Source organism: Neoarius graeffei, chromosome 23 (assembly GCF_027579695.1).
Source record: "Neoarius graeffei isolate fNeoGra1 chromosome 23, fNeoGra1.pri, whole genome shotgun sequence".
NCBI classification, from domain to species: Eukaryota; Metazoa; Chordata; class Actinopteri; order Siluriformes; family Ariidae; genus Neoarius; species Neoarius graeffei.
In genome coordinates this window covers 34,622,669-34,644,492 of record NC_083591.1, presented here as the reverse complement: position 1 = coordinate 34,644,492, position 21,824 = coordinate 34,622,669, and positions in this window count along the sequence as shown.

Genomic DNA, 21,824 nt, shown 5'->3' with positions numbered 1-21,824 from the left:
CAGGAAGGCAGTTAATTGATTAAAAACAATTTTTTCAATTATTTTACCAACGAATGGCAAATTGGATATGGGCCTGTAGTTGTTGAGTACTGAGACATCCAGGTTATTCTTTTTCAGTAGGGGTTTTACAGCTGCTTTTTTCAGAGATGAGGGAAACATGCCAGTTCATAAGGAGGTGTTGATAATCTGAAGTACCTCGTCTGATATTAGGTGAAGAACAGATTTGAAAAAGACTGTAGGTAAAATGTCCAGTTCAGATGTGGAGGAGCTGAGACTTTGTACTGTTTTTCTCAGAGTCTCAACATCAATTAAACTAAATGTTGACATTGTATTACGACCCCCTCTCTCGTTATCCAATGGTTCCAGATTTTGAAGTGTTTGCACCTGTGTGGCTATATTCATACGTATTTTATCAATCTTTCCTTTGAAAAAAGATGCAAAGTCGTTGCATGTATTAACTGAGAGAAATTCAGAAGGCATTTGTTTTGATGGGTTTGTTAGCTTTTCAACTGTAGAAAATAGCACACGGGCATTGTTGATATTCCTATTAATAATGTCAGCAGAAAAAGACTGTCTTGCTTTAGAAATTTCTAAGTTGTATTTACATAACATCCCTTTGTAGATTTGATAATGAATCTGGAGTTTAGATTTATGCCATTTTCTTTCAGACTTTCTACATTCCCTCTTTAACATTTTAACTGTTGGATTTAGTTTCCAGGGTGCTTTTCCTTTGTCTATGACTCTTTTGGTTTTAAAAGGAGCAATAGCATCCATAATATGATTCATTCTTGAATTAAAAATTTCCATTAGATCATCTGCACAATCTGAAGATTGACATGGGAGTTCTACAGTCACTGTGGTCTTCTCAATTTGGAGATGCACCTGCCCATGATCCAAGTGGAAACCAAAATACCATAGTTCCACCCACCCAATCACATACTTTCAGGTTAGCCATGAGACCTGCACACCTCAGTGACTCCTGGATGGTCCTAAGGTGTTCTAGGTGCCGCGGCCAATCATTGCTACATATAATAATATTGTCAAGATAGGCTGCAACATAGGTGGCATGTGGGAGGAGGATCTTGTTCCAGTGGCTCATGGACATCACAGAAGCCCCAAATAACCTGAAAGGAAGTATGACAAATTGGTGTAATCTGAACAGAGTGGAAAAGGCCATTTTCTCTCAAGATAGCAAAGTCAAGGGGATCTACCAATATCCCTTTGTCAAATACAGTGTTGAGTAGAAGCGAGCAGCACTGAATCGATTGAGCAACCCATCAATGCAAGGCATTGGGTATGCGTCAAATTTAGACACTGCGTTGACTTTTCTATAGTCCACACAGAACTGGACCGACCTGTCGGTCTTGGGGACCAGGACCACTGGGCTGCTCCAGTCACTGTGGAACTCCTTGGTTATGCCCATTTTGGCATGGCCTTGAGTTCATCTCAAACCACCTTTTTTGTGTTCAGGCAAGTGGTATGGGTGGCTATGCACCACCACCCCTGGGGGCATCTCAATGTGGTGTTCTAGGAGGTGGATACAGCTGGGAAAGGGTGAGAACATGTCAGAAAATTCAGTTTGCAACCTGGCTACCTCTGGGAGTTGGGCCAATAAAAAGTGGTCTCCACAGAGGACTGGAGCAGTTTGAGTGTTTACTTTTGTTTTTACCTCCAGCCCTAGCTCCACCTTCTCTGAAACTGCTGATGCCAACACCATGGGGACCCCATCGTTCCAATGTTTTAACAGGTTGAGGTGGTATATTTGTAGTGCCCCACCCCTATTCATTCGCCTCACCTCATAGTCGACATCCCTGATTCGCCATGTGACCTCAAAGGGCCCTTGCCACTTGGCAACTAATTTGGAGCTCAAAGTGGGCAATAATATGAGTACTTCATCTCCCAGGTTGAAAATTCTAAGATGTGTGCCCCTGTTGTACAGCCAGGCTTGATGTTCTTGTGCCTGCCATAAATTCTCCTGGGTTAAGTGTGTGAGGCCCAGCTATTACCGCTGCTGACTGGAGAGGTGCAGCCTGCTGCACAACAGCTCCCTGCTGACAGCTGGCTTGTCTATGCAGACTTGAAGCAAGCCATCCTGCAGCGTAGCTCATCTTCGGGAACGTAACATGGGGTGGGTCCGCTGTGGCAGCAGTCGAGGGCCCTTCCAACTCAAGCAGGTGCCAGAACGCCTGGTGATCTACCTGCTGGGCCAGCAGCAAGGCTTCAAACCATTGTTCCTGCTTGTTCCAGAAGGTGATCAGCACTTGGTGCTGGCTCTGTTGGGTGGCAGTGAGGGCATGGATTAAGTCTTTAAGTGGGGAGGACTCCATGGGGTGGTTCCCTTCAGCATCTTGGATTTCGGCACCACTGTTTACTGTATGTTCCTGATGTGGGTGGAATACTGAAGCGCAACACACAGGGACTAATGTTAACAAAGACTTATTTCTGGATATCGTGCTTGCTTTTCAGCTTACTATGCTCATATGTTCTCTCTCTCTCTCTCACACACACACACACAAATTCTGGTCAGGAGAGATGCCCTTTCTTCACTCTCTCCCTCCTTTTCTATCCTCTGCCGTTACTGCAACACACACACACACACACACACACACACACAATTAACAGGTGTACTGACTTTGCCATTCACCTTCCCTAACCCCACCCTCCATTCACAAACCAATGCTTGGCCACACCCTGGCTGCCACAACCAAGTTGTCTTCATCTGTTTACTTTTGGCTTAACTCCAGAAGAGTAGGAGGTAGGAAGAGCTGGATCAAGTAAAGTCAAGTTTATTTGTATTGCACTTTTAACAGCAGACATTGTCGCAAAGCAGCTTTCCAGAAAATTAAAGACTTTAAACATGAGCTAATTTTATCCCTAACTGGAACTTTGTTTGAAAACACTATGTGTTTCTCATTAGTGGTGCGAAGTTAGGTAACATAATTTAACAAGTACAATAGATTCTTAATGAGTGCAAAGACCTAAACTAAGATGTTTTAAAAAAAAAGTTCCCTTTTCAACAAATGAGAACCTGTGAAAATCTTTCTCTCGCTCATATTGAATACAGAATGGAGAAATGCTTGTTGTATTGTAAATAAATTGTGACATTATCTACTTGTCCCTGACACTTATTTTTTTATTCTCAAATGGACAAATTAAGGAGAAGTTCTATAAATACCTCATTAACTGATGCATGAAGGTTTGCATGAACCTGCCAGATTCATAAAAGAAACCCAATAAAATCTGTGACAGATGCCATCAGCTTCACAACTTACTCATTTGCTGCCATGCTACTCTTTTAAATGATTTGATGGCACTTAGAATTTAAAATAACCAATTTGATTATTTAAGATAAAAGTAAATTAATTTGATTGAAAAAAGCATAATTTAACAAATTCAACATTTATTTTGTAGTGTAACTTGTCTTTTCATGTTTATGAATGCAAAATTGGAAGACCCCCCCCCCCCCCCCCCCCACACACACACACACGATTCTCATGAAGGAAATTTAGTCAGGAAAAAAAACAACACAGCAATTTTAACAAAACCTACATTCATTCATCATCTATATCCTGTACAGGGTCGCAGGCAAGCTGGAGCCTATCCCAGCTGACTATGGGCAAGAGGCAGGGTACACCCTGGACAAATCGCCAGGTCATCACAGGGACAAACAACCATTCACAATCAATTTAGAGCCACCAATGTGGGCGGCATGGTGGTGTAGTGGTTAGCACAGTCACCTCAGAGCAAGAAGGTTCCAGGTTCAAACCCAGTGGCCGGCGAGGGCCTTTCTGTGTGGAGTTTGCATGTTCTCCCCGTGTCTGCGTGGGTTTCCTCCAGGTGCTCTGGTTTCCCCCACAATCCAAAGACATGCAGTTAGGTTGATGTGGGGTGGCCCTTGAGGTGCTGAGGTGCCCTTGAGCAAGGTACCTAACCCCTGACTGCTCCCCAGGTGCTGTGTGTGGCTGCCCACTGCTCTGGGTATGTGTGTGTGTGTGTGTGTGTGTGTGTGTGTGTGTTTTCACTGCTTCAGATGGGTTAAATGCAGAGGATGAATTTCACTGTGCTTGAAGTGTGCATGTGACAAATAAAGGTTTCTTCTTCAGTTAGCCAGTATGACCAGACCATACTGACCAGGAAAAGGATGACTTCTTTGAGGAAGTATCAGACTGTCTTTCCCAAGTGCCAGATGGGGAGGAAGTAGTTGTAATGGGGGACTTCAATGTCAGGGTAGGGAGAAGGAGAGACCCCTGGACAAGACACCTAGGCCCTCACAGCAATACAAAAATGGAATGTAACTATAACAGACACCAGCTCCTGAGCTTCTGTGCAGAACATGACCTGGTCATAACTAATACTCTCTTCCAGCACCGTCCCAGCCACACCCAGACATGGTACAGATGGAATGACCTGACTACATCATCCCAGATTGACTTCATCCTCACCAGAGCATCCAGGAGGAACATGGTCCAAGATGCCCAGGTTATACCCAATGCAGGACTTGACACTGACCACCGACCAGTTGTAATGTGGATAGACGGGAAGATACTCAAACCACCCAGAAGGAAGATGGTACAGGAGGAACAGATCAACTGGTACAAGTTCAGGAAGAGCATGGACATCCAGGAAGAGACACGAAGGATGGTTACAGAGAGCCTGGAATACATTGATGCCAATAGCATGACAGCAAATGAAGCTTGGTGCACTTTTAGAGACACCCTCCTCAGTATTGTCAGGAAGACTTATGGGACCAAGAAACCCAGGAAAGGACAGAGAAAATTACTCAGTAACCAATTTCCACAGTTTGGTGGAATAAAGAGGTGAAGGAGGCGGCAAAGGAGAAGAAAAGACTGTACAGGTTTGGGTGAAATCACACACACAGGAGGATTATGTCAACTACAGGCTTGCTAGAAGGAACAGTAAGAGAGTGGTGAAGATTGCGAAGAAGTGCCTATGGCAGGAAGCTTACCGACCTGCGCAAACAATCACCATGGGAGTACTACAGGAGCATCAGAGCTACAGGAGCGTCTGAGAGATGAAGCCTCCACTGTGATAGATGATAAAGATGGTAATCCACTCTACGAGGATAATGAAATCAGGCAAAGATGGGAGGACTACTTCAGGGAACTACTCAACCCTGTTGACAAGAACAACACCTCTGCACAGTTCAACCCCAGATACTCGGAGCATGAAGAACCCAACATACTGGAGGAAGAGGTCAGAAAAGCTGTGATGTCCAGCCCAAAGAACAAGGCTGCAGGGGTTGATGGAATCATCATAGAGGCCATCATTGTATGCGGAAAGGCTGGCATCAAATGGCTAACTATGATTTTCCAGAAGGTATGGGAGGAAAGATGGGTTCCAGATGACTGGCAGAAGGCAGTTGTGGTGCCTACTTGGAAAAGGAAGGGGAGCAAGAAGGACTACAACAAATACAGAGGTATATCCCTAATTAGCCACACAGGCAAGATCTTCGCTAAGATCCTGGAACAGCACATCAGGGCAAAGAGGCCCAATTCGGATTTAGGAAGGGGAGAGGATGCACGGACACAATCTTCGCCCTCTGACAGCTCTGAGAGAAAGCATGCAAATACCAGAAGCATCTCCACCTCATCTTCATTGATCAGGAAAAGGCATTTGACAGGGTTGACAGGAACAAGCTCTGGGAAGTACTGGAACTCTACAGAGTGAAAGGACAACTCCTCGACAACATCAGGGCAATCTACCTCAACAGTCAAAGTGCAGTGAGGACTACAAGCGGTCTCTCCAACTGGTTCAGTGTGACATCTGGAGTGAGACAAGGCTGTGTTCTCTCACCACTGCTGTTCATCATCTACATGGACAAGATCACCAAATATGCTAATCCAGACCCATTGTCCCTGAACGAACTGCTCTTTGCAGACGACCAGAGCATCATAAACAACAGCGAGGTAGGGTTACAACAACACACAAACAGCCTGAACACAGAGTGTGAACACCACAGGATGAAGATTAATATTGAGAAGACAGAGGTCATGGCTGTAGGACGCACTCCAAAGAAGCTGGATATTTCCATTAATGGACAGCTGCTCAAGCAAACATCAGAGTTCAAGTACCTGGGAAGCATCTTCTCTGAGGATGGAAAGCTGGACAGGGAAATTGAATCCAGAATACAGAAAGCTAACATGGTTAGCTACCAGCTGGCCCCCCTTCTCAGGCATCCGAACATACCCATAGACACAAAAGCAAGCCTAATCAACACCATCTTTATCCCCACTCTTACCTATCAGTGCCAGACCTGGACTCTCAACAAAGTCCAACAGAGGAAACTCATGATATGTGAGATAAGGTGCCTACGAAGAACAGTAGGGAAAACTAGAAGAGACAAGATCAGGAATGAAGTGATTAGAGGAATGGTTGGTGCCTCAAACATCCAGAATCACATTGCACACCAACAGATCAAATGGTTTGGACACCTCACCAGAATGTCACCTACCCAACCAGCCCTGAGAGCCTACAACACCAGAGGGTCAGGCCGGAGAGCTAGAGGACAACCACACCGCTGCTGGATTGATGGTGTGACAGAGACTCTGCGCACCATTGACCTGACACCCCAACAGGCGACACATCTAGCACAAGACCGTCTACTCCATCTCCCTACGACACCCCCGTAGAAGTAGCAGCAGCCGGATAAAGTAAAGTAACTAAGTAAGTAATTAGCCTAACCTGCATGTCTTTGGATCGTGGGGGAAACCGGAGCACCCAGAGGAAACCCACGCAGATACGGGAAGAACATGTAAAGTCCACACAGAAAGGTCTCGTCGGCCACTGGGCTTGAACCCAGAACCTTCTTGCTGCGAGGCGACAGTGCACCACCGTGCCGCCCCAGCCTACGTCCAATCATTTTATATTTTCTGATACCATAAATGGTTGCATATTAATCAACCTTATGTAGAAGGTAACTGCAAGTCTAAGTTTATGCTATAGATGTGGGTATTGATGTCCACTTCTTCATAAAGCCATAAACATAAGACAAAAGCTGGGTTAAATGTTTGACAGCTTTTTCTTGTAATGCACTGAGTAAACAAAAGGTATGACTGTGGCAGCACAATGCACAAAAATCATGCACATACAAGTCAGAGCTTCAGTTAATATTCACATCCAACATCACAAAAAAACACCCAATGAGAGGCAGTTCTATAGACAGAAACACACTGATGAGAGAAATCAGAGTACGAGAGAATGGCTACAGTGGTGCTTGAAAGTTTGTGAACCCTTTAGAATTTTCTATATTTCTGCATAAATATGACCTAAAACATCAGATTTTCACACAAACTACTGAACATCATGGACGATGACAGTCACCCTCTGCACACCATCATCAGCAATCAGAGGAGCCTGTTCAGTGACAGAATGCTCCTTCCCAAGTGCAGGACTAACAGACTTAAAAACTCCTTTGTCCCTCACGCCATCAGACTGTACAACTCCTCTCTGGGGGGGGAGGAGGGGTAACAGGAGGACAGAGGACGGGAAGGAGCAGTAGCCTAGCCTGACTAAAATCAATACTGGACAAAGTGCAATATAAATGTGCAATATAATGTGCAATACCTCTCCTGCTGGACTTTTTTTTTTCTCATATCTTATTTTTTAAATTTGTGTAAAGACTTAATTTATATAGAAGTTTTCTCTATTTTCTATTCTCTGTTTATCCTGTAATGATGCTGCTAGAATTTTAATTTCCCTAAGGGAACCCTCCCAAAGCGATCAATAAAATTTTATCTATGGGAAAATTATGGGAAATTGTACGTCAACATCAATGTCCTTGACCTGTGGTGTCCCCCAGGGGTCGATTCTTGGACCATTACTATTCAACCTTTATATGCTCCCACTTGGACAAATTATCAAGAACAACTCAATTTTGTATCACTGCTATGCAGATGACACCCAAATTTATTTTGCTCTATCACCTAATGATTATGCCCCCCTTGAATGTCTCTACCAGTGTATCGACCAAATCAACAACTGGATGTCAAAAAATTTTCTTCAGCTGAACACAAATAAAACAGAAGTAATTCTATATGGGAAAAAAGATGAAAGACTCAAGATTACCACTATTCTTGACACAAAGGGGATTAAAACAAAAGATATGGTTAAAAATCTTGGTGTTTTCATGGACAGCGAGCTAAACTTTGACAGTCACATGAAAGAAATTACTAAAACATCATTTTATCACCTAAAAAACATTTCCAAACTAAGAGGACTTATGTCAAAAAATGATCTGGAAAAACTTATACATGCCTTCATCTCTAGTAGGGTTGATTACTGCAATGGCCTTTTCACAGGCCTGCCAAAAAAGACTATCAAACGACTTCAGCTGGTTCAAAATGCAGTGGCTAGGGTTCTCACACGAAAAAAGAAAAGAAGAGAGCACATTACTCCAATTCTAAGGTCCCTTCACTGGCTTCCAGTAAGCTACAGAATTGACTTTAAAGTATTGCTGCTGGTGTACAAATCTCTAAATGGTACAGGGCCCATTTACCTCTCTGATATGTTGCAGCGACCTAACCCAATCAGATCTACCAGATCGCAGCAGCAAAATTTACTGTTAAAACCTGTTGTTAAAACAAAGTGTAGTGAAGCAGCTTTTAGTTACTATGCAGTACAGCTATGGAACCAACTCCCAGAGGACATCAAAAATGCTCCTGCTGTTGGCAGCTTCAAATCTAGACTAAAGACCAAGCTGTTCTAAGATGCTTTCTGCTAACTGATTAATAGTGTCATCTTTACATGTTTTAAACTTTCTTAACTTTTATAGTCTCTGCATGTTTTAAACTTTACTTAAATTTTATTCTATTTTATTCTGCTTTTTTTTACTGAACTTTTACTTCATTTTATTATTTTATTTCTACTATTGTTTAATTCTTATTATTTTTCTTCCCCATTTATTTTATGTAATTTTATTTTCTATTGTTTACTGTTTTGCTTTTACTTCTGTAAAGCACATTGAATTGCCACTGTGTATGAAATGTGCTATATAAATAAACTTGCCTTGCCTATCTAATCTAATCTAATCTAATCTAATCTAATCTAATCTAATCTAATCTAATCTAATCTAATCTAATCTAATCTAATCTAAAGTCCTAAAAGTAGATAAAGTGGTCATTTATTTATTGAGGAAAATGATCCAATTTTATCTGTGAGTGGCAAAAGTATGTGAACCTTTGCTTTCAGTATCTCATGTGACCCCCTTGTGCAGCAATAACTGCAACTTAATGTTTCCGGTAACTGTTGATCAGTCCTGCACATTGACTTGGAGGAATTTTAGCCCATTCCTCCATACAGAACAGCTTCAACTCTGGGATGTTGGTGGGTTTCCTCACATGAACTGCTTGCTTCAGGTCCTTCCAGGTCCTGGCCCAGATGCAGCAAAACAGGCCCAAACCATGATACTACCACCACCATGTTTCACAGATAGGATAAGGTTATTATGCTAGAATGCAGTGTTTTCCTTTCTCCAAACATAACGCTTCTCATTTACACCAAAAAGTTCTATTTTGGTCTCATCCATCCACAAAACATTTTTCCAATAGCCTTCTGGCTTGTCCACGTGATCTTCAGCAAGCTGCAACCGAGCAGCAATGTTCTTTTTGGAGAGCAGTGTCTTTCTCCTTGTAACCCTGCCATGCACACCATTGTTGTTCAGTGTTCTCCTGATGGTGGACTCATGAACATTAACATTAGCCAATGTGAGAGAGGCCTTCAGTTGCTTAGAAGTTATCCTGGGGTCCTTTGTGACCTTGCTGACTGTTGCACGCCTTGCTCTTGGAGTGATCTTTGTTGGTCAACCACTCCTAGGGAGGGTAACAATGGTCTTGAATTTTCTCCATTTGTACACAATCTGTCTGACTGTGGATTGGTGGAGTCCAAACTCTTTATAGATGGTTTTTCCAGCCTGGCGAGCATCAACAACGCTTTTTCTGAGGTCCTCAGAATCTTCTTTGTTCATGCCATGATACACTTCCACAAACCTGTGTTGTGAAGATCAGACTTTGATAGATCCCTGTTCTTTAAATAAAAAGGGTGCCCACTCACACGTGATTGTCATCCCAATGATTGAAAACACTTGACTAATTTCACCTTCAAATTAACTGCTAATCCTATAGGTTCACATACTTTTGCCACTCACAGATATGTAATATTGGATCATTTTCCTCAATAAATAAATGACCAAGTATAATATTGTTGTCTTGTTTGTTTAACTGGGTTCTCTTTATCTACCTTTAGGACTTGTGTAAAAATATGATGTTTTAGGTCATATTTATGCAGAAATATAGAAAATTCTAAAGGGTTCACAAACTTTCAAGCACCACTGTACACTGGTTCAAGCTGACAGGAAGGCTACAGCAACTCAAATAAAACACTTCTTAAAACCATGCTATGGATAAAAACAGTTCAGAATGTACAATCAATCAAACCTTGAAGTGGCTTGGCTTCAAGAGCAGAAAACCACATCTTGGTCCACTTTTATTAGCCAAGAACATGAATCAAAAGGTTATAATGGTCACAGACTCCCCAAATCTGGACTATCAAAAATATTTGGAAATTAATTTCTGTGGTCTGAGATTTTGATTTCTACTGTGACATGCAGACAGTGGGGTCAAAATTTGGCATCAACAGCATGAATCTATAGACTCAAACTGCCTTGTGTCAAGTGTACAGGCTGGTGGTGATGCTGCATTGGTGTGGGGAATGTTTTCCTGACAAATCTTGGGCAACTTAATCCCAGTTAAGTATTGTTTTAATGTCACAGCCTATCTGAATATTGTGGGAGAGCACTAACCACTATTCATGGCCTCAATTTACCAATTTTATATTGGCTACAGGCGGCACGGTGGTGTAGTGGTTAGCGCTGTCGCCTCACAGCAAGAAGGTCCTGGGTTTGAGCCCCGGGGCTGGCGAGGGCCTTTCTGTGCGGAGTTTGCATGTTCTCCCCGTGTCCGCGTGGGTTTCCTCCGGGTGCTCCGGTTTCCCCCACAGTCCAAAGACATGCAGGTTAGGTTAACTGGTGACTCTAAATTGACCGTAGGTGTGAATGTGAGTGTGAATGGTTGTCTGTGTCTGTGTGTCAGCCCTGTGATGACCTGGCGACTTGTCAAGGGTGTACCCCGCCTTTCGCCCGTAGTCAGCTGGGATAGGCTCCAGCTTGCCTGTGACCCTGTAGAAGGATAAAGCGGCTAGAGATAATGAGATGAGATGAGATGAGATGAGATATTGGCTACGTCCAGCATGATAATGCTGGAAGCAGTCAATATAAAATTACATAATCTCATATCACAAAGTTGAAGTAATCTCAAACTGCTTCCATGAACATAAACACATTCAATGTTCTTCATTGGCCTCCACAGTCAAAAGATCTGAATCCAGTAGTGCACCATTGCAGTGGGGTAGTAAGGGAGATTAGCAGTTTTAGTATGCAGTTAGCAATCTGCAGCAATTATATGAGGGAATCATGGTCAATATGGGACAGAATCTCAAATGAATATTTCCAGTACCTCAGGGGATGGGTTACCCAATATTATGGTGTCCCTGATAAAGTGGCCAGTAAGTATAAAAACCTTTCAGTAACTGCTTTATCCTGGTCAGAGTTGTTGATGGGTCTGTCACCCCTCCTGAGAACATTCCAGTCAGGGATACACATCTTTTATGCAGGTCTGATCTGATGTGTTCAGCAGTTGTAAAATGCAGGGACTGTACATTAAATATCCAATTTCCTTCTGGAAGCACGTTATAAAAATGCTCATTTCCTAGAGATGCTTCTTATGGATAGAGGACTAATCAGATGACATAAATCTGAGACATGCGTATATTAAAAAACACATATACACACACTGCTGAGTAGCAGCACTCAAATCATATTATTTAATGCCATCTAGAGAGGTAGCACTTACTGCTAGAAAACAATCTGGGAAGGCTATAAAAACTGCTACTTTCTGTAGCTACTCAGTTTATTTTCAAAACTTCAGAAATGATCAAAGGTCATAGAGTAGTATTAGTTGGATGGAATTATAGTGCATTTGCAAATCTTGATCATTTGTTTGGACATAAATCTGCCATATATAATCCGGATGGATCTTCACAAACCCTGAACAGCTGGATGACTAGCTATGACCTGAACAAGGATGGCTAGCTATGCACATTCCATAAGGAAATTATCCCATGTCTGGCTGAATAAAGCTACTCTTTTTAAAAAAGAGATGTTAACTACTTGCAGTTGTTAACAGTTGCTGATTTTTAAAAAAAAGGGATATACACTGAACTGCAAAATATCATTAAAACTGTTGCTGCAAGTGAGTTCATTTTATTGGCATGGATATAATAAATATATCCCCTCTCTTGGAGATATCTGGAAAGGGAAAAAAAATACTTTCCACAAAACTTTTTTTTCCCCTTTTTTAAAGCAGCTTGTCAGACAGTGCTGTACAGCAACACCTGTAACATTGTGAAGAACAGGTATCTAGGGAGAGCTTTTTTTGAAACAACCCTGTCAAAACATCTGGCTCACAGTTCACAGGTGTGACAGAACAGCACTCTGTGTTTCAACCTTTTGTTATAACACCACCAAACCTGTCTCAGAAAACAAATAAATAAATAGCAGTGGAATGAATGAAACAGTTTTGTGTTTGAGATGTTCAGTGGATCAGAGTCACTGCAAAGTCATTTGACACCATCCATTGTTCTGAAATAATGGCTGTATGGTAGTACAGTTAGGTCCATATATATTTGGACACTGACACAAATTTTCTTTTTTCACCTGTTTACTGAAACATATTCAAGTTATAGTTATATAATGGACATGGACATAAAGTCCAGACTTTCAGCTTTGAGGGTATCCACATTAGAATTGGATGAAGGGTTTAGGAGTTTCAGCTCCTTAACATGTGCCACCCTGCTTTTAAAGGGACCAAAAGTAATTGGACAATTGACTCAAAGGCTATTTCATGGGCAGGTGTGGGAAATTCCTTTGTTATGTCATTTCTCAATTAAGCAGATAAAAGGCCTGGAGTTGATTTGAGGTGTGGTGCTTGCATTTGGAAGATTTTGCTGTGAAGAAAACATGCGGTCAAAGGAGCTCTCCATGCAGGTGAAACAAGCCATCCTTAAGCTGCGAAAACAGAAAAAGACCCATCCGAGAAATTGTTACAATATTAGGAGTGGCAAAATCTACAGTTTGGTACATCCTGAGAAAGAAAGAAAGCACTGGTGAACTCATCAATGCAAAAAGACCTGGATGCCTACAGAAGACAACAGTGGTGGATGATCGCAGAATAATTTCCATGGTGAAGAGAAACCCGTCCACAACAGCCAACCAAGTGAACAATACTCTCCAGGAAGTAGGTGTATTAATATCCAAATCTACCATAAAGAGAAGACTGCATGAAAGTAAATACAGAGAGTTCACTGCATGGTCCAAGCCACTCATAAGCCTCAAGAATCAAAAGGCTAGATTGGACTTTGCTAAAAAACATCTAAAAAAGCCAGCACAGTTCTGGAAGAACATTCTTTGGACAGATGAAACCAAAATCAACCTCTACAAGAATGATGGAAAGAAAAAAGTATGGTGAAGGCGTGGTACAGCTCATGATCCAAAGCATACCACATCATCTGTAAAACACGGTGGAGGCAGTGTGAGGGCTTGGGCATGCATGGCTGCCAGTGGCACTGGGTCACTAGTGTTTATTGATGATGTGACACAGGACAGAAGCAGCCGGATGAATTCTGAGGTATTCAGAGACATACTGTGTGCTCAAATCCAGCCAAATGCAGCCAAACTGATTGGTTGGCGTTTCATAATACAGATGGACAATGACCCAAAACATAAAGCCAAAGCAACCCAGGAGTTTATTAAAGCAAAGAAGTGGAATATTCTTGAATGGCCAAGTCAGTCACCTGATCTCAACCCAATTGAGCATGCATTTCACTTGTTAAAGACTAAACTTCAGAGAGAAAGGCCCACAAACAAACAGCAACTGAAAACCGCTGCACTAAAGGCCTGGCAGAGCATTAAAAAGGAGGAAACACAGCGTCTGGTGATGTCCATGAGTTCAAGACTTCAGGCAGTCATTGCCAACAAAGGGTTTTCAACCAAGTATTAGAAATGAACATTTTATTTACAATTATTTAATTTGTCCAATTACTTTTGAGCCCCTGAAATGAAGGGATTGTGTTTAAAAAAATGCTTTAGTTCCTCACATTTTTATGCAATCATTTTGTTCAACCCACTGAATTAAAGCTGAAAGTCTGAACTTCAACTGCACCTGAATTGTTTTGTTCAAAATTCATTGTGGTAATGTACAGAACCAAAATTAGAAAAATGTTGTCTCTGTCCAAATATTTATGGACCTAACTGTATATGGTGCTATTAAAAAAAGTATATAGCATTAACAATATTTGCTAACAAACAATTTTACCCTGAAATACATTAAATGTTTACAGTGAAATATCTGAGATGTATTGCGAGTTCTTGTGTTAATTTGTTGGTTTCTGCTGTATATTCAGAAGCTGTATATTTCTTTCCATGAGAAATGAATTTTAATGATTTAATTAACTCATTTATTCATTCATTCATCTTAAGTCATCCATAGTGGTCAGGTGCTACACTAACCTGAGCTCAACTCTGAGCAGCAGCTGCATTTCATTGGCCTCATACCTGTACTCTGCATGATGAAAATCAAGTTGAATCTAATATACAGTTAAAATGTTAACCATGTTAACATGACAACTGACTTGAAAAAGGATATGAAAATCTCATCTCATCTCATTATCTCTAGCCACTTTATCCTTCTACAGGGTCGCAGGCAAGCTGGAGCCTATCCCAGCTGACTACGGGTGAAAGGCAGGGTACACCCTGGACAAGTCGCCAGGTCATCACAGGGCTGGGTTAACTGAAATGGTGGAAATGTTTGTTTTCCTGTCTTTTTTAGCAAACAGTTCTGAATGATTAAATAACATACCATAGCAATATTTTAAATGGAAAAGTCACAATCAGCAAAACGTCAGTAACGCACAACCCCTAGTGCACATGCAGTTAAGCTAAAGATGAAACCTCAGATTTTGTCTCATCTCATCTCTAGCCACTTTATCCTGTTCTACAGGGTCGCAGGCAAGCTGGAGCCTATCCCAGCTGACTACAGGCAAAAGGCGGGGTACACCCTGGACAAGTCGCCAGGTCATCGCAGGGCCGACACATAGATACAGACAACCATTCACACCTACGGTCAATTTAGAGTCATCAGTTAACCTAACCTGCATGTCTTTGGACTGTGGGGGAAACCGGAGCACCCGGAGGAAACCCACATGGACACAAGGAGAACATGCAAACTCTGCACAGAAAGGCCCTCTCCAGCCACGGGGCTTGAACCCGGACCTTCTTGCTGTGAGGCAACAGCGCTAACCACTACACCACCGTGCCGCCCCCTCAGATTTTGTAAAACTCTGAATATAAACTGTTCATCTTGACAAGATTTCACACAAATAGGAAAACACAAAATGCTCCAAAGGACAAAAAGCAAAAACAAAACACATTTTCCCCAGTAAATTTGGGTAGGGGTGGCACGGTGGTGTAGTGGTTAGCGCTGTCGCCTCACAGCAAGAAGGTCTGGGTTCGAGCCCTATGGCCAGCGAGGGCCTTTCTGTGCGGAGTTTGCATGTTCTCCCTGTGTCCACGTAGGTTTCCTCCGGGTGCTCCGGTTTCCCCCACAGCCCAAAGACATGCAGGTTAGGTTAACTGGCAACTCTAAATTGACTGTGAGTGTGAATGGTTGTCTGTGTCTATGTGTCAGCCCTGTGATGACCTGGCGACTTGTCCAGGGTGTACCCCGCCTTTCACCCGTAGGCAGCTGGGATAGGCTCCAGCTTGCCTGTGACCCTGTAGAACAGGATAAAGCAGCTAGAGATAATGAGATGAGAGAAATTTGGGTAGTTGCCTAGACTGTGCATAGAAATTAATTGGTACATTATTTTATCTTCCTAACACAGGATACGATTATTCTTCTATTGAACCTAGGTATTTTTTAGTAGGTTGTTACTGAGTAACTGTGCTACCTCTTTCCAGAACAGTGTCAGCAACCAGCATATATTCATTCTCCATTTCCAGCTCTTCATGCTCTTCCTCACAGACTTGAATAAAACATGAAAATTATTAAATAAGATCTTAATAGCTTTCAGCTACATTAGGTCAGTGAATGACTTGATTGATTTAAAAAAAAAGATGCATGAGAACTAGACAAAACTCGATTGGCAGATCATTGAGGTTTGATGCCAGATGGCAGATAAGAGGCATACAGAGACTTGCAAAACAAAGCAGATGATACACCCTTCTGTTCCTCAGAGAGCATCAGATTTACAATTCTGCTCAGTATTTAAAGCAATATCTTGACACACCATTCTTCTTGTCAAGTTTGTTTGTTAATTTCTTTTTCACCATCAGTATCACCACCTTACAGTACTCAAGCTAAGTGCCAGATTGAATCACTGGCTGTCACCTCCTACTGCTTTAGGTGTTAATGAGGCCGAAGATCAGTTGAAGATCTAAAAGCACATTGGTTCTGAGCTTAATACCGGTGCAAGTTTGACAATCTAATTCAATAAATTATATTCATTAATATAAATTATTTTGTTTATTTATTCAGACTTTTCTCTTAATTGTTGTTTACTTTGAAAATGACCTTGATTTCACTGCACATCCAAATGCTGAAATAAAAAATATGATATCCAGTAAGCAACATAAGAATAAGCATTTACACAAATAGTTTTGTTCTTTCTCATTTTCCCTGAAGTAGTGTTCTTACCTGAACTGTTCCATTTCTACCTTTCCTTTATCATGAACACCATCACCTTCCAGTTTTGAAAAGTTTGCACTATAAAAGCAAGCATGCACCTCCATCTTGAGGGTTTCATCAAAAATGTCCTTGTAGTGCATGTTGGAAAATAACTCAACTGCAGATCTATTATGTGAAGAAAAATCCAGAGAAGTCTCACTGTATTCAGTTCAGTGGAAATGATACATGCACATACTTATTTCCATGTTCCTGCTTAGAGCATCAGTTTCACTACAAGCACCTGTTGGTCTGATGATTTTAAGGTCCTTTCCCTTCATCTGAAAAACTACCTGCCTCTCTTTCACTTTCTTCTCCTTCAGGCTAATGGACTCCTACACTTTTCTCTATGGGCTCGGTAAGGCTTGGAATCTTCATCGCTGCAATGCTGGAGCAAGACTTTGAAAAGTAACCTTAAAACCATCTTAAAAGGGTGAGTGTGCAGAGTAGTAGCTGTGAGCATTGTCATTAAAATTAAGTGCAAGGTGTCACGAATTTAATGTATGCAAATACAAACATGCATTGAAACTGTCACATGTGAGAGCCCTGATATGTACCCTTGCAAGTTAAGGTGGCAACACCTTGTACTTATTTATTTTATGGTTTAAATGACCACACATGCAGATGCTGCTGCTCTGATCAGCTGCTCTCTCACCCCATATATATATATATATCTCAGCTGGATAGTACAGTGGTAATGCTCACTGACTACGACGTGGGAGATTGGGGTTCGAATCCCGGTCGGGGCAAGAGGGTCCTTAGGCAAGACCCCTCATGATATATCAGCCTACCTCAGGAATGAGTGAAGACATAAATAGTCATACTGGCTCTATCAGTCTGGGTCAACAAGGTCTGCTAGGGCAAACTGATGAGAAATGGGCTACTGGAACATGGACGAGGACAGAAAATACGGATTTGCTGGAATGCTACTATACAAGCAATCCCAGAGAGAGGGGATACATGCAGTGAATGTGGGACCATTGGATACTTCGAAACCCACAATCAAGGCTAACAAAGAAACAGCTATTAGCCCAGTGTTCCAACATCCGTAATCGAAATCTACTATCACAACTAGAGATTAATGAAATACAACAACGATGCTGCGGCAAGGGGAAGACAGGTCAGCGGGGAGATGTCATCATCATCCCCACAACCAGAGATTGGGTACCAAGCCCCAACAGCTAACAGCCTCAACACAAAAGCTGCTGACCTGAGAAGGAAGATCGTGACCCAACTGGAAACCTGGAGCCCCCGACGAATACCGAAGCTGAGTTGCCAAGTACCTTCAGAAGATCTAGTAGTAGATGTGAATGCTGCTCTGAAGACAATCTCCACAAGAACCATCACTGAGACCAACAAGCTGATACACAGTACAGCAACAGTAATCATGGAGATACTTGGACACAAGGTGGGCTCGGGACATAACAAACAGTATCCACCATGGAAGAGACGATTAGAGGCCAAGATAAAGGCAGCACAGAGAGAAGTTAGCCAGCTAGCTGAACTACAGAAAGGGAACATGGTGAATAAAGGGGCACCCAGGAAGTACAACTCTCCATACCAGAGGCACTCGAAACTGCCAAACAGCGACTAACAGCTCTGGCCACACGGTTGAAGAGATACACCAAGGAGGGATAGGCCAGGAGAATAAACAAGCTGTTCTCCACTGAACCAGCCAAGGTGTACTCTCAGTGGCAGGGAAACAACAACCGGTCAGACCCACCAAGAGCTGAGGTGGAAAAATACTGGAAAGACATATGGGAAAGAAAGGCATCACACAACACCGATGCCCAATAGTGGACCTAAGAGCTGACCACAGCAACCTCCCAGAACAAGAACCAGTAACCATCTCAATGGCAGACGTCCAAGAAAGAGTGTCAAAGATGAAGAGCTGGACAGCACCAGGCCCCGATATGATCCATACATACTGGCTGAAGAAGCTAACTGCAGTCCATGAACGCCTAGCAGCACAGATGAACCAGCTGCTGAGGGATGGGACCCACCCAGAATGGCTAACCCAAGGCAGGACAGTCCTAATCATGAAGGACCCCCAGAAGGGGGACCACCCATCCAACTACCGGCCAATTACCTGTCTCTGCACAACATGGAAGGCCCTGTCAGGCATCATTGTGGCAAAAATGAGTAAGCATGTGGCTCAATACATGAGCGAGGCACAGAAAGGAATTGGCAGTAACACCAGAGGAGCCAAGCACCAGCTACTGGTCGATAGAACAGTCGCCCGGGACTGTAAGAAGAGACAGACCAACCTGTGCACTGCCTGGATTGACTACAAGAAAGCCTACGACTCAATGCCACACACATGGATACTGGAATGTCTGGAACTGTATAAGATCAACAGGAACCTAAGGACCTTCATCCAGAACTCAATGGAAATGTGGAAGACAACCCTAGAGGCCAACTCAAAACCCATTGCCCAAGTCAACATCAAGTGCGGCATATACCAAGGGGATGCGCTATCACCACTGCTGTTCTGCATTGGCCTGAACCCCCTCAGTCAGATCATCACGAAGAGCGGCTAGGGGTACCGATTCCGTAGTGGGGCAACAATCAGCCACCTGCTCTACATGGATGACATCAAGCGGTATGCCTGGAATGAGCGAGAAATAGACTCGCTGATCCACACCACCCGGATCTACAGCGATGACATAGGGATGTCATTCGGATTGGACAAGTGTGGCCGGATGGTCTCAAAGAGAGGCAAGATGATCCGGACTGAGGGGATTGACCTACCAGAGGGCAACATAGGTGATATCCAAGACAGCTACAAGTACCTTGGCATCCCACAGGCTAATGGAAACCATGAAGAGGCCACAAGGAAGTCAACCACAGCCAAATACCTCCAGAGAGTAAGGCAGGTCCTGAAAAGTCAGCTGAATGGTAAGAACAAGGTCCGAGCCATCAACATGTATGCACTACCAGTCATCAGATACCCCACTGGTATCATAAACTGGCCAAAGGAGGAGATAGAAGCCACAGATATCAAGACTAGAAAGCTCCTCACCATGCATGGAGGGTTCCACCCCAAGTCCAGCACCCTGAGACTATACACTAAGCCGAAAGAGGGAGGCCGAGGGCTAGTGAGCATCAAGACCACGGTCCAGGATGAAACATCGAAAATCCGAGAATACATCAGAAAGATGGCCCCAAAGGATGAACTGCTAAGTGAATGTCTCAGGCAGCAGAACCCTGATGAGAGTGCAGAGGAGGAGGAGGAACAGACAACCTGGAGGGACAAACCCCTACATGGCATGTACCACCGTCAGATAGAGGATGTGGCTGATATCAAGAAATCCTACCAGTGGCTGGGTAATGCAGGACTGACAGACAGCACAGAGGCACTAATCATGGCAGCACAAGAACAGGCCATAAGCACAAGAGCCATAGAGGCCAGGATCTACCAGAGTAGATCAGACCCAAGATGCAGACTGTGCAAAGAAGCCCCTGAAACAGTCCAGCACATAGTAGCAGGGTGTAAGATGCTAGCTGGATCAGCGTACATGGAGAGGCACAACCAAGTGGCTGGGATAGTATACAGGAACATCTGCAACGAGTATGGAATAGAAGTACCCAAGTCCCAATGGGCCATACCACAGAAGGTGGCTGAGAACAACAGGGCCAAGGTTCTGTGGGACTTCAGCTTCCAGACTGACAAACAGATCCTGGCTAACCAACCGGACATAGTGGTGGTGGACAAAGAGCAGAAGAGGGTGGTGGTGATAGATGTGGTGATCCCAGCTGACGCCAACATCAGGAAGAAGGAACATGAGAAACTTGAGAAGTATCAAGGGTTGAAAGAGCAGCTGGAACGGATGTGGAAGGTCAAGGGTTGCGTGGTCCCCGTGGTAGTGGGGGCACTTGGGGCAGTAAGCCCCAAACTGGGAGAGTGGCTCCAGCAAATCCCAGGAACAACATCTGAAGCCTCTGTCCAGAAGAGCGCAGTCCTAGGAACATCGAAGATACTGCGCAGAACCCTCAAACTCCCAGGCCTCTGGTAGAGGACCCGAGCTTGAGGATGACATGGATATACCACCCCCCCGCCGGGGGTGAGAAGGATATATATATATATATATATATATATATATATATATATATATATATATATATATATAATGTAATAAAATATTCCATTGCTTGTTTAAAGCACAAACTGACAGAGCAATCATCTGCTATGGTTACAGCTTATTTTACTCTGAGGTCCTGGGCCTGTCAGACACTCTGTGGCAGTCTGATAAACCTTGACATTTTTAAGTATTTCATCTAACTAAAAACATCCATGCAAAAGTGACACACGTGGTTATATTCTAGACACCCTCAGCAATAATAATATGAGAGTAAAGTGAATGTAATGAAATTTGTTTTTATTTAAATTAAGTGTAAAAAAACAAGCTATAAATATATCAGCACAAGACTTTTGAAGTCTGAACCTTGTAAACATAGGTGTTGGCTACATAAAAGTAAGAACAGCATTCAGAAATGTTATGTAGTTTCAATACTAATTGTAGAAACTTCAGACTACCTTTGTTTTCTCCAAAGCCAGTTGTCCTTTCAAATGAATATTAATGAGGTAGGTGTAATTCACCTGTAATCCCCCCTCCCCCCTGTCACTGTCAATAGTCCATTTGTCAAAGACAAAGACCCTGGCCCTGGCCTCTGTACCTCCCTGCCCCCACACCTCTCTGCTTGGAAAGTTAATGCAAAGAAAAGAAGCTCTAAAAGCCAAAGCTATCACAGTCACAGATTAAATATTCTGGCTTCTTCTAAATCTTATAATAAATATTCCTGTAAGAGACAAAATAAAATGTTCAATAGCTAATGATCATCCCTGGATTGTGGCTCTCTGCTGTCAGTCCTCATCACAGTCCTCATCTGGATGCCAAGCATCATAACAGTTCCTGTCAGGTTGAAGGCAAAGGAAAACATCACACGTTTTGAACTTCCACAGGGTTTCTGTTT